This window comes from Phoenix dactylifera, unplaced genomic scaffold, assembly GCF_009389715.1.
Source record: "Phoenix dactylifera cultivar Barhee BC4 unplaced genomic scaffold, palm_55x_up_171113_PBpolish2nd_filt_p 000216F, whole genome shotgun sequence".
NCBI lineage: Eukaryota > Viridiplantae > Streptophyta > Magnoliopsida > Arecales > Arecaceae > Phoenix > Phoenix dactylifera.
The window spans coordinates 814,601-826,802 of NW_024067726.1; positions in this window are offsets into that span (position 1 = coordinate 814,601).

Genomic DNA, 12,202 nt, shown 5'->3' on the forward strand with positions numbered 1-12,202 from the left:
ATGACTCAACCAAACCTAAAACAAAGTCTCCTACACGGCTCCAAGTTGGGTTCATTCTGGTTCTGCATCACTTATTCTGTTTGTCACAAGGATTTAAGTATTAACGCACACTAACACTACAAGGAAAATGAATTTTACCGGCGCTTTTTTGTCGACGCTTGTCACAAGCGTCGGCAAGTTTTGGTATAGCACCATAATTTATCGTTGGTTTAAAAAAGCGTCGACAACAGGGGATGCTTCGTGGGCTAAGACGACGCTAAATAGCGTCGTCGGAAAATAATAAAAAGGCCTATGCTTTTGAAAGCGTCGTCGGAGGCCAATGCGTCGTCAGAGGCCGCACCCCCCCTCCCCTCCTCTCTTCTTCATTGCTCTTTCTCGATCTCAGTTAAATAAGATCCTCACACCTCGACCTGCGAGTACAGCTCTCGTAGGGAGACGGTCCCAGGCCACCTTCCAGAGGAACAACGCGACCCTCGGGTGGAGCCCCAATCGCCAGATCCAGGCAAAATCCGGGCCAGGCTCGTAGTCCTGCCGAAGGATATGGGAGAGATCGTCCATCCTGACCCTGGATCTGGTCGAGGAACCCCACACACGTACATCTGGTCCGCCACTCTGTGATAACGGTAGTGAACGGACCCGCTCCGCCAAATGCTGCCCGAACAAACGGGCCAACTGAATCTCATCCCAGCCAGCCACCCCGGGGGTCATGAGATCACAAACCCGTAGACCCTCCCCAGCCTCGACACTAACCATAGTCGGCCAAAGCCACAGCGGGAGGCCGTCGACCCATGGGTCTCCAGCTACATCGATGCTACGTCCGTCGCCTATCAGCCATCGGGTGTGACTCGACACCAATGGCAAGTACGTCGCTATCTCACGCCATAGAAAGGAGGTGTCTGAACCAGTTGAATGATAAAAGACGTGTTTGACCCGTTGCCCTTCCTCCCTTCCTCTCCTCTCGGGATAATAGAACAAAAGCAGGAGAAAAGATCCCATCCTGACCTCCCCAAAAGGATCTAGAGATCAAGAGAAGGGTAGAACTAATTAGGTCCTCGATTTAGCCCCACATCGATGGATCAACAAGTGGTGGTGGGGAATTAGGAGGGCGGAGGTAAGAAAGAAATAAGACGAGTTCGTTGAAGGGAAGGGAGGGAAGGCGGAAAGCGATTGGGGGTTGGGGGGAGAGAGAAGGCGGGGAAGGACCTCTTTTTCGTACATGGGGATCTGTACGAGGACCATGGGGAGTTGCCGAGCTCGAGGTCGTCCCGCATTGGCTCCCACTTGTAGCGCTTCTCTGGGCGCTTCTCGAAGAGCTTGAGGATGATGATGACGACAGCCATGTAGACCTTCTCCACGAACAGCATCAGCGACATGGCCAGGCAGAGGAACACCGCGAAGCGGAGCAGCGGGACGATGACCGACGCCTTGATCTGCTGCCACACCAGCCCCATCTGCTCCGTGATGTCATCCTGAGCCCCCTGGAACGCCTCCGGGAGCAGCGTCGTCGACGATGCCGTCTCCATGATCTCTCTCCGGAGGAGGAGGAGGAAGGTGAAAGAGGAGATTGGGAATGGCCGCCGGGTGGCTGATCTGGATGGATTTAAAAGGGCCTTCCCTCTCTCCCTTCTCTCTGTTTTTCTTTTTCTCCCTTTTCTCTTTGATTGATTGTTCGTTGCTATGAGCTTTGCTGGGGAACCACGCTTTTCTCTACGACTATTTAGCGACGCTTTTAAGCGTCGCTAAAATATTCTTTAGCGACGTTTTTGGAAAGCGTCGACAAATATTTTTTCCACTCTTACATAGCCGACGCTTTGGAAAGCGTCAGGAAGAAATGTGCCGACACTTATAAGCGTCGGTAAAGACCTTAAAAAGCGTCGCCAAAGCTTCTTTTTCTTGTAGGTCATACTGCATCGTACTGGTAAAGTACAATTACCAGCTCCCTTAGTCACCTCTTTTTTGCTTGGGTGGTACCAAGATTTGTACCATATGTCCGTACAAAAGTAAATAATTCTGGTAAGGTACCCGCACAGGAATGTATCAATACTTCAACTCCTACATTAGTTATGTTTAATATCACATATTCATCTTGCATAAATCTTGAAACTTAATCCATGATACAAGAAGATTTTTTTCACAATCTGGTTTTAGTTCGAACTAGGTTCATTTTTGTTAGAAACCTGCCCATGCCGCAGAAAAATTTTCAGATGCAGCGGAAGAGGCATGCGCGGGATCAACCGTTCATCGCATGAACATTGTTTAAAACCGTTCGTAGATAGATAAGGATTAAAAACTTTTAAAAACATTAGAAGATCAGATCTTCATCTTGTGTGGGTAGATGATCACCGCAAACTGATGATCGTGGTTTTTGGATGAAGGTTCGCTTAAAACCGTTCAAGTGCCCAGCCTCTACGGGTATCCACACGAAGCAGGAACCGATCCAAGCTTTCTATCTCCCCGGGATGCTAGCTCCCTTGCAGAGATAACTTTGATGGCTGATGTCCTCTCTCTTAATCAACCCTTGATTGTGCTTGGGAGGAGGAAGAAGAAGGATGAAGAGATGAAGAGGATCAAAGCCCTTGGCAGCTTTCTTCTCTTCTCATGCGTTGAAGCCAAGGAAGAAGCCCAAGAGGAGGGAGACGCCTCCTCTTCTTTTCTCTTGCTGTTGGTGGCTGAAACAAAGGGGAAAAGGGTGGCCACGGCTAGAGAGGAGAGGGCTTTCACTTGAATTAGGTCAGCCCCCAAGCCTCCTCTTAAATAGCATCTAGGGCTCCTACAAGTTAGGAGCCCTTGATCCATTACCAAGAGGGGCGCCGGCCCCTCTTGTGTTGCCGCACCAAAGAAGCAAAGGAGGAGGGGCGTGAGCCCCTCCTTCTTGTGTTGCCCTAATCCTCATCTAATGAGGATTGGGAGGCCCTAATATGGTTTAACCCTAATCCAATTAGGATTTAACCAAATCATGAATCAATTGGGTTCAATCTATACTAGTCCTAATCCAATTAGAACTTGAATGAACGATGACTCAATTGAACTCTTCAATCCTAACCCAATTAGGAGTCATGTTGATTCATTAGATTAATAATTAATTAGGACTTAAAAAATCCTAATCCAATTAGGACTTATTTAATTTTAGTCCTAATCCAATTAGGGCTCTAATTTGAATCCGAAGTCCTAATCCGATTAGGACTCTAGGAATCCTACTCCAAGTAGGACTCTTGTTTTAAGTCCAATTAATTAATTCCCTTTGTTCCTTCTTCAACTTATTATCAATCGAATTGATTACTTGTGATTCCTAATCACGATTCAACCATCGAATCGGTCAATGCCTCTAGTGTGTGTGACCCCATAGGTTCTACTCTGACTGGTAGTGAGATATATTGTGATCTCTTATCACAATATCATTGAAAACTTCTATCAATGGATCGGAACGATTCCAACGCTACTCATTAGGGTTAATCGATCATCGAAATAATCCCTGTGAGTCCCACCATCCACCAGTGACACCTAGCAGCATGTAGTGGCTATCCAGCAGAATAGAATAATGAACCTCTAGGTGCAGTTATCATGTGATACAGTCCTTCTATCGTGGATCCCTACAAGACAGAGGTCATGAATAACTCGTCAAACCCCTTCGTCTGTCATATGTCAAGATTTATTCGACTTAAGTTCGAGAGCGGAGAACTCTTTCTCCACTGTGCAATCTGCCCCGACCGAGGTCTTACGAACTCAGTCTTATAAATTCCATAGGATCTCTCCTTATCTATCAAGGTCGATAGATTCCTTATAGGTGCATACCCTAATCCTACAAGTGAACCTACTGCAGCCAATCTACACTGCATGGACCCATATGGCTAGAGACTATGTATATGTGCAGTCAAACTACAATAACCTCACTGTGAGTAGCCGAAGCATCGCAGGTCAAAGGACCAGTCATACTACTGCAACATCAAGCAAGTCACTGACGAGTGGATAGACATCCAAGTGACTTCTTGTCTTGGTCACGCTCAGTACCCTTATTCTTAACAAGCACCTGCACTGTTACTTCAGTGTCGCCACACTGTGGACTCGAGTCTCGTCCATCCATAAGGAAAGCAATGTGTGCACTGATCGGATCGATCACCGTCCTTGTGATGATCCATTGATCAGGAGCATTCAGAAATTAATCACCAATGATGCATGGCTCAAATTCTTAACTCTTAAGAATACGCATCATCATCTTATTAATTCTTGGATGATTCATAGACACATAAACAATATGAATAAAAAGATGCCTTTTATTTATTCAATAATAAATAGTCAAGTACAAAATTATGTCCCTAGAATTAACAATGTGTCAGTCAGATTGGCTTCTAGGGCATACATCTAACAATTTTCTGCTCGCAATGCGTATCATTATCGGCTTTTGCATGGTCTCATCCGAATCTCACATCACTATTCTTGGCTCAGGCATTCCATGCCATCTTTAGCATCATAGCATGATTGTGGTGGAGCATCGAGTACATGAAGCATGGCAAATTAATGATTCAATGCAACTGTCAAGGTGCCACGAGCATCATGCTAGAGCTTACTTGCATATAAAACCAACTCAGAGTCTAAGATCTAGTTGCAACGGTACCTATTTTGAAGTCAAGATTTGCCTTAATGCTGTGTATTGCCTCATATCAGGCATATCATACCATACCGATACCAAACCAAGATTTGGTACGGGAGGTGTATTGAGTCTCGATATGCTAAACCGACCCCCGTGCTGGGTATCCTAACACTATATCAAATGGCACTAGTATGGGGTTTGGTAATGAGACGGAGAAACTTGGTTGAAGTTTTATTTTATGACTTCTTACGTCAAAAACATCAGATGATTGGTTTGGATCATTGAATACCAATTCTCCATATAATTCAATTCAAAATTGATATAGGATCATATTTATTCTTGTCAGTAACATTCAAGGCCTCAATGTTTTGTTAGATACCCTAGACCATTGATCCGATCGGGGAGAAGGAAAAATTTCTTCAACCTGCTCAATTCGAATCTCTCAAAAGAAAACTAAAAGAAGATGGAGGAATCTCGAAAGTTGGGCTTTAAATCCTCTTTTGTTTTATTGATCCTCCACGCCTCTTAAACTGAGGTACATAACTCTATTTATAATACTAATGAGGTCCCCCTTTCACAGTTTGGATTGGATTCATCTCTTAGTTTGAATAGGACTAGATATCCTAAACTAAATATAATTAAGAAGCATATTTTAGAAAAAACTAAAATTTTCAAGGAGGTAGATATCGACTTCTATATCAATTCTATCTTCTGTCGCTCCGCTTGATTCTTTTCGGATAACGAGCTACACCCATCAAATTCTTATCCAAAAAGAAAACTTTCTGTTTGACCAATCCTTTTCGGAGCCTAAACGTTGGAATTTCGGCCCGATCAACCTCCAAGGAGGTTGGCCCAAAGATTTTGATCTTAAAAAAAATCTAATTTCAAAAAAAAAGATAATCTCAATCGGGCATTATATAACTAAATTATGGCCTCATGAAGTTTGGTATGCGACTTAGCTTTTCGATGTAGCGGATCTTGCTTTTGAACCCTGTTCAGCCCTGCTTGTAGTGGCCAAAGTATCCACATCGAGTCTAGTAATTCTCTTAAGTACTCGTAGTGGTCAAAGTGGTGCATATCGAGTTTGGTAATCTCTTTGGATATTCATAGTGGTCAAAGTAATCCACATCAAGTTTGGTGATCCTCCTGAATACTCGTAGTAGTCAAACTAGTTCACATCGAGTTCGGTGATCCTTCTGAATCAACTATTGAATTGATAAACATGTAAGATTCAAATAACCTTAATTTTTAGAAAATTAAAGCAAGAGTAAAGCTATGGCAGACATGGATATGGTAACGCTATCGACAATTGAAAATTTTTCACCTAGTTTTCTCATATGTGCAGAAAATCAAGCTAGGAATTAATCATGGATGCTGCAAGAACTTTGCATTACAAGTTGGTTGAAAAAATAAACTTTGATATCAAAGAGCATTTAGTGACTGCAACATATTTTTGATTTAAGTGTCAATCATTCAGTTGAATTAAAAAAAATGATTTATACCTTTTGCTTAGGAACTTTGACGGAAGAAAGTGAGTGACATTGTATCAATGGTGACCTGTCATATCCTTCTATGTCAGCCAAGGCGTAAAAGGTTAATTATAATAACCAAGGCGATAATTCCATTAGCAAGATAAACGAAATAAAGTTCAAGCTTATGCCCGTAAAGAATGATTCCTTTCCATACAGTAAAATGGAGAAAAGTTTTAAAATGAAAATAGTTGTCTGTAGCCTATTCTGCATTACATATAGTTGAGGTGGAAGGCTGTACTATTTGGAAACCTAATGACACAAGGATTCCAAAACAAATGTTGCCTAAGCATAGATCATTTTTTTTCCTGAATATGTAAAAGTACTTGTGTACTTTTGGCCTTGGGTGGTATTTGTTTCTTGTATGGACTGTCTTCTGACCAAATCTTTATATATATTGATATCCTCGAGTCATCTTGATTAAGCTAGCAAAAGTTCTATGCAAGAAATCTCTTACATCAAGTAAATTTCCTCTATATAAATATTGGATAAGAAACTGCAAGACATCAATTTCAAATACTATGTTATCCCTTGACTCACCTGCTAGGGTCGAAGGATGGCTTGTATTGATTAGAGGTAAGAGCAGATGAAGAGAAAGAAGGGTTAATTGCTTGACTTTGTTAGGTTAGCGGAAGATGGTGGATTAAAATAGACAAAAATGCAGTTGAGTTGCAAGGTTGGAATGAAAACTTGAGGAATTTTTTATGAATACTTTAGCTGCTGCTCAAAATATATTTTTGATTATATTTTCTGGCTTATACAAACTGATTTTAACTTCTCATATTTATAGACCTAGACAGAATTTTCTAGACTAGTTTAATTAATGTTTACTCAAGTTTCGTATACATAGTAAATTAACTATTGACTATTGACCATTATTAATGGACGCTTAACCCAAAATTTATTGGAGGCTAATCCATCATCTTCCAGGTTCTTCCACATGATTCTTCATGCTTCCAGAAAATTACAAATTAGTTTTCCAACACCCTATCTTAATTTGTAATTTTCTGTTACTTCTTGAAGTTTTCAAATTTTTCACTTGTGACAGCTTTAGTAAGAAAATCCACTAGCTAAAAGTTTGCGTTGATGAACTCCAAGTATATCTCTACTTTGCATACCAAGTCTCTTATAAAATGATGCCGAAGTTCCATATGCTTTGTCCTAGCATAAAACACCAGATTCTTTGTTATTGTAATGGCCGGCATATTGTCACAATAAATTATAGTTGGCTGTGATTGAACTCGATGCAAATTTGAGAAAATTCTTCTTAGCCATACTACTTCACAAGCAGCATCTATAGCAGCTATGTATTCGGCTTCAGCTGACGATAATGCCACTGTCTTTTGCTTCTTTGAGCTCCAAGAAATTACCTTTGTGCTGAGGCAGAACAAATAGCCTAAGTGCTTTTTCTATCATCTAAGGAACCTGCCCAATCACTGTCAGTGAATCCAATAAGCTTATTATCTTCTTCTTCCTCATATAAGATGCCATGTTTCTTTGTTCTTTGAAGATATCTAAGCACCCTTTTTGCGATAGCATAATTAAGTTTGCTTGGCTCACTCATGAATCTTGAAGTCATGCTCACCGAGTGCACAATGTCGGGCCTTGTATTCGTAAGATAAATCAAGGAACCTACAAGACTTCTGAATATTTTTGCATCAATTTTTTCAGCACCATCATTTTGCTGCAACTTTTTATTCAAGCCCATCGGGGTTGAAACTGGTTTGCACTTGTCTATTTGAAATTTTTTCAACAAATCTTCAAGATACTTTTCTTGAGAAATAAATATTTTTTCTTTGGATTGCTTGACTTGAATTCTAAGAAAGTACTTCATAAGTCCCAAATTAGTGATCTCAAATTCCTTCATCATCTTCTTCTTGAATTTTTCAACCATTTGCATATTTGTGCTCATGTAAATCAAGTCATCAACATATAAGCAAACAACGAAAAAAAATTTACCTTCAATCTTTACATAAAGTGATGGTTCACTTGGGCTTCTTTGGAATCCATTTTGATTGAAGTATCCATCAAACATGCTATTCCAAGCTCTCGATGCTTGTTTCAATCCATAGAGAGCATATGAAGTTTGTATACTTTGTCTTCTTTTTCTTTTACTTCATAACCTTGTGGTTGCTTTACATATACTTCTCTTCAAGGTCCCCATTGAGAAATGCTGATTTGATATCCAATTGGAAAATATTGAGTTCCAATTGTGCAACTAATGCAAGAACAGTTTGTATGGTTTCCATTCGGACAACTGAGGCAAATGTTTCATTAAAATCTATTTCGGGTTGTTGTGAGTAGCTCTTAACAATAAGTCTTGCTTTGTGCTTTTGAATAGAGCCATCTTTCTTGAATTTTGTCTTGTAAATCCACTTTAGGCCAATTACATCCTTTCCTTTTGGCAAGTCCACAAGCTTCCAAGTGTTGTTCTTCTCAATGGTTACAATTTCTTCATCCATAGCTTTCCTCCATACTTCTTCTTTGGTAGCTTCTTCAAAAGTTTGTGGTTCACAAGAGAAGAAAACAACATCACATGCTTCATAAATGTCTCGTAGTGCCCGTGTCTTTCTTGGTGGTGAAGTTGAACTTTCTTGATTTGAAGATCTTGAAGTTAGTAACATTGGAAGGGTTGAAATAGGAGTTGGCAGTGGAGCATGTTGAGCTTCTTTTTGCCTTGTCGATGGTTCCCAAAACTCAAATGTAAATGGTGCTTGAATAGAATTCCATTTCCATTTCCATGATGACATTTCATCAAAAATAACATCCCTTGAGATAACAAGATTGTTTGTTTTGGGATTAAATAAACAATAGCCTTTGGACTCATCACTATATCCAATGAAAATACGTTTCTCACCTTTTGCATCAAACTTATCTTGATTTTGAGTTAAGATATGAGAATAAGCTATGTATCCAAAGACTTCGAAATGATCTACTATCAGCTTCCTTTGATTCCAAGCTTCAAATGGAGTTTTATTTCTTACTACTTTAGTGGGAGAGAGATTGAGAATGTAAACAATCGTGTTAATAGTTTCAACCCTAAAAATTTTGGGTAGGTCTATAATAGTGTAGTTTTATCATGCTTCTTGCCATTTCTATAATAGTGTAGTTTTTTCTTTCCATTACTCAATTTTGTTGCGACTTCTTTTGATAGTGAGCTGCCTTTGAATACCATTTTTCTTACAATAATTCATGAATGGAGTATAAATAAATTCTCCTTCTCGGTCAGTCTGAAGAGTCTTGATTTGGTGACCATTTTGCTTTTCCACAAGTGTTTGAAAATGAAGAAAAGTGGAGAAAGCCTTGAATTTTTGATCAAAAAAATAGATCCACATCATCCTTGTGAAAATCATCTATCAAAAGAATAAAGTACCTCTTGTTGCTGAGAGATGGAGTTCTTGAAAGATCCCAAATATCGGCATGAACCAACTCCAATGGTGCTTTGGCTCTCCAAGAGGTCTTAGAAAATAAAAGCCTATGCATCTTCCCATATATGCATCCTTCTCAAACTTAATTTCTTTGCTCTATTGTAGGAAGACCAATAACCATAATCTTTTGCTCGAGCAAATGGAGCCTTTTGTTGTTCAAGTGACCATATCTCAAGTGACATAAGAAGGTCTTATCTAGAGTCTCACTTTTGAAAACAACTTTTTCAACTTGTGGCATAAAGAGAGGAAACACTTTGTTTTGGGTTATCTCAATTATTGTCATAGTGAGATTATTTTTTTTGTCAAGTATTTTGCATTTTTTATCTTCAAAGGTTAGTGAATACCCATTTTGTAAGAGTTGTCCGACACTTAAAAGATTTTGTGCAAGATTTGGACATAAAGAACATCTTTGATGAGTTTTTGCTGACCTCCATAAGTGTGGACTGAAATGACTCCCTTGCTAATGGCATTTTGAAGTTTTCCATCTCCAAGTTTAACTTAAGAAGTGATGCTTTGTTCAAGCTCCACAAACAAGTCGTAATTTTCGGTCATGTGGTTGCTACAACCACTATCCAAGTACCAAACTTGTTGGTTTTCTTGTTGAATACTCATGCAAGAGAAGAGTTGATCGGGTTCATCTTTTGTGAAGTTAGCTTCATCCTTCTCATTCTTCTTCTTATTTTGAAACCAACAATTCCGTTGAGAATGATTAGAATTTTTGCACTTTTTGCACTTATAGTAGCAATCCTTTGTCTCATGATTAGACTTCTTGCAAATTCAGCAACCGGCACTGAGTTTTTAAATTTTTGTTGTGTGCTGCCGTACCTTCCCTTAGCTTGACTTCTCCTTCATTTTGGTTGTGATGCCCTTTGCTATTTTTGAAGGATGAAACTTTTCTTACTTGTCTTGACTTTGCCACCTTGAAGGTTAGTTTGGATTGGAATGCTTGCTCTAAGTGAGAACTTGAAGATCTATTAATTCTTTGTTCATGAGTTTGAAGAAAACACATGAGCTCATACAAAGTATAGAGGTCTTTGGATTCTTCAATGGCAGCCACAACATGATCAAAATTTGGGGGAAGGCTTCGAAGAACCTTTTGGACAATTTTTTTTGTCTTCAATGGTATCTCCACAACTCCGAATTTGGTTAACAATTTCTGCAACTTTGGAGAGAAATTCTTGAGAACTTCGATGCAGGACAACTGCTGGAAGGAGAGGGAAGGGGAAGAAGAGGAGGGGGAAGAATAAGACAAGGAGGCTAATTTTCATTCATCATTCATCCAAACCCTAAACATGAGGATGAACCCATATATATAGGGCCACAAAATAGCAAATAAACCCCTACAAATAAAATAATTGCAAAAAGATCCTAAAATGACAATATACAAATAAACCCAAATGACAATATACAGACAAACCCAATCAACATAAAATAAATCCAACTAAAATAAATCAATCTAAAATAAAATCAGGCTGGCTGAATCGGCTGAGACCTGCTGAGCTGGCTGGATCCTGTGGCGACCGGCTGACCTGGCACTGGTGTCCGCACCAAACTTTCAATCTTCTTCATTGCCATATTTTTAAAATCCCTCCAAAGAGATTATAGCTTCATGGAGACGACTTTATCATTTCCATGAAAATCGTCTTTCAATATATCCCATGCTTGCTTTGCCTTGTTGGCACCAAATATCTCAGGATAAATGGCCTTTCTCACCCCTTGTTTGATAAGCCTTAATGCTCTTCATTGCATCTCTTTTTATATTTTCTTTATATTGCTTTTGTTGCTCTTCCATCCAAGTTGATGAGCTCTCTTCGGTAGCTGGTTCTTCATAAGTGTCTTCAATCACCTCCCAAAGGTCTTGAGAAATGAAAATGATCTTCATTTGGCTACTCCAATAATCATAATATTCTCCTTCAAAAATAGGAACTTGATTAGGAGAATATGAGAACATGGTTGGAACAAGATTAGCCGCCATTAGAAAAGATAAGAAAGATTTCATAAGAAAAGAAGGTTGATAATGGATGCAAGGATGGTTAACTCCAAGGATGGATTCACACCAGCTAAGACCGGGCTTTAAAAGCTCTGATACCAAATTTGGTGGCTTAGCGGAAGATGATAGATTAAAATAGACAAAAAATGCAGTAGAGCTGCAAGGGTTGGAAAGAAACTGGAGGATATTCAAAGGACTCAACTGAATTAAGAAATGCTCTAGAATTGAAACTTCAGACCTAGAATATACCTTATGGTTTAAATGGAAGAAAGTGCTTGCTGTTGTGAACTGGGGTCTAATTACAATTTTACTTTGAAGTGTAATATGCAAACTGGAGGATATTCAAAGGGCTCAATTGGCTAACAAAGCAGGTGAAGAGTTACAGTGAATGTACAGAGTGTGGATGCATGTTGCCAAGGAAAAAAACAAGGAACTTGTTGAATATTTGTACTTGGAGGGCACCAAGGGGCAACAACAGTGCCTAGAAAGCTGAAGGGGAGCAGCCCCAGCATTAGATTTAGAATGGCGCTGCGTTATTGCCAGCTGGTGCGCATATATCTGAAAAATTTATAATTTCGAGTTACTGTTTAATTTGAATACGCGCAACTAAAATAATGCAAATTAAAAGAACCCAACAACGCCGGAAAAATATCATCAGTTGCGGGGG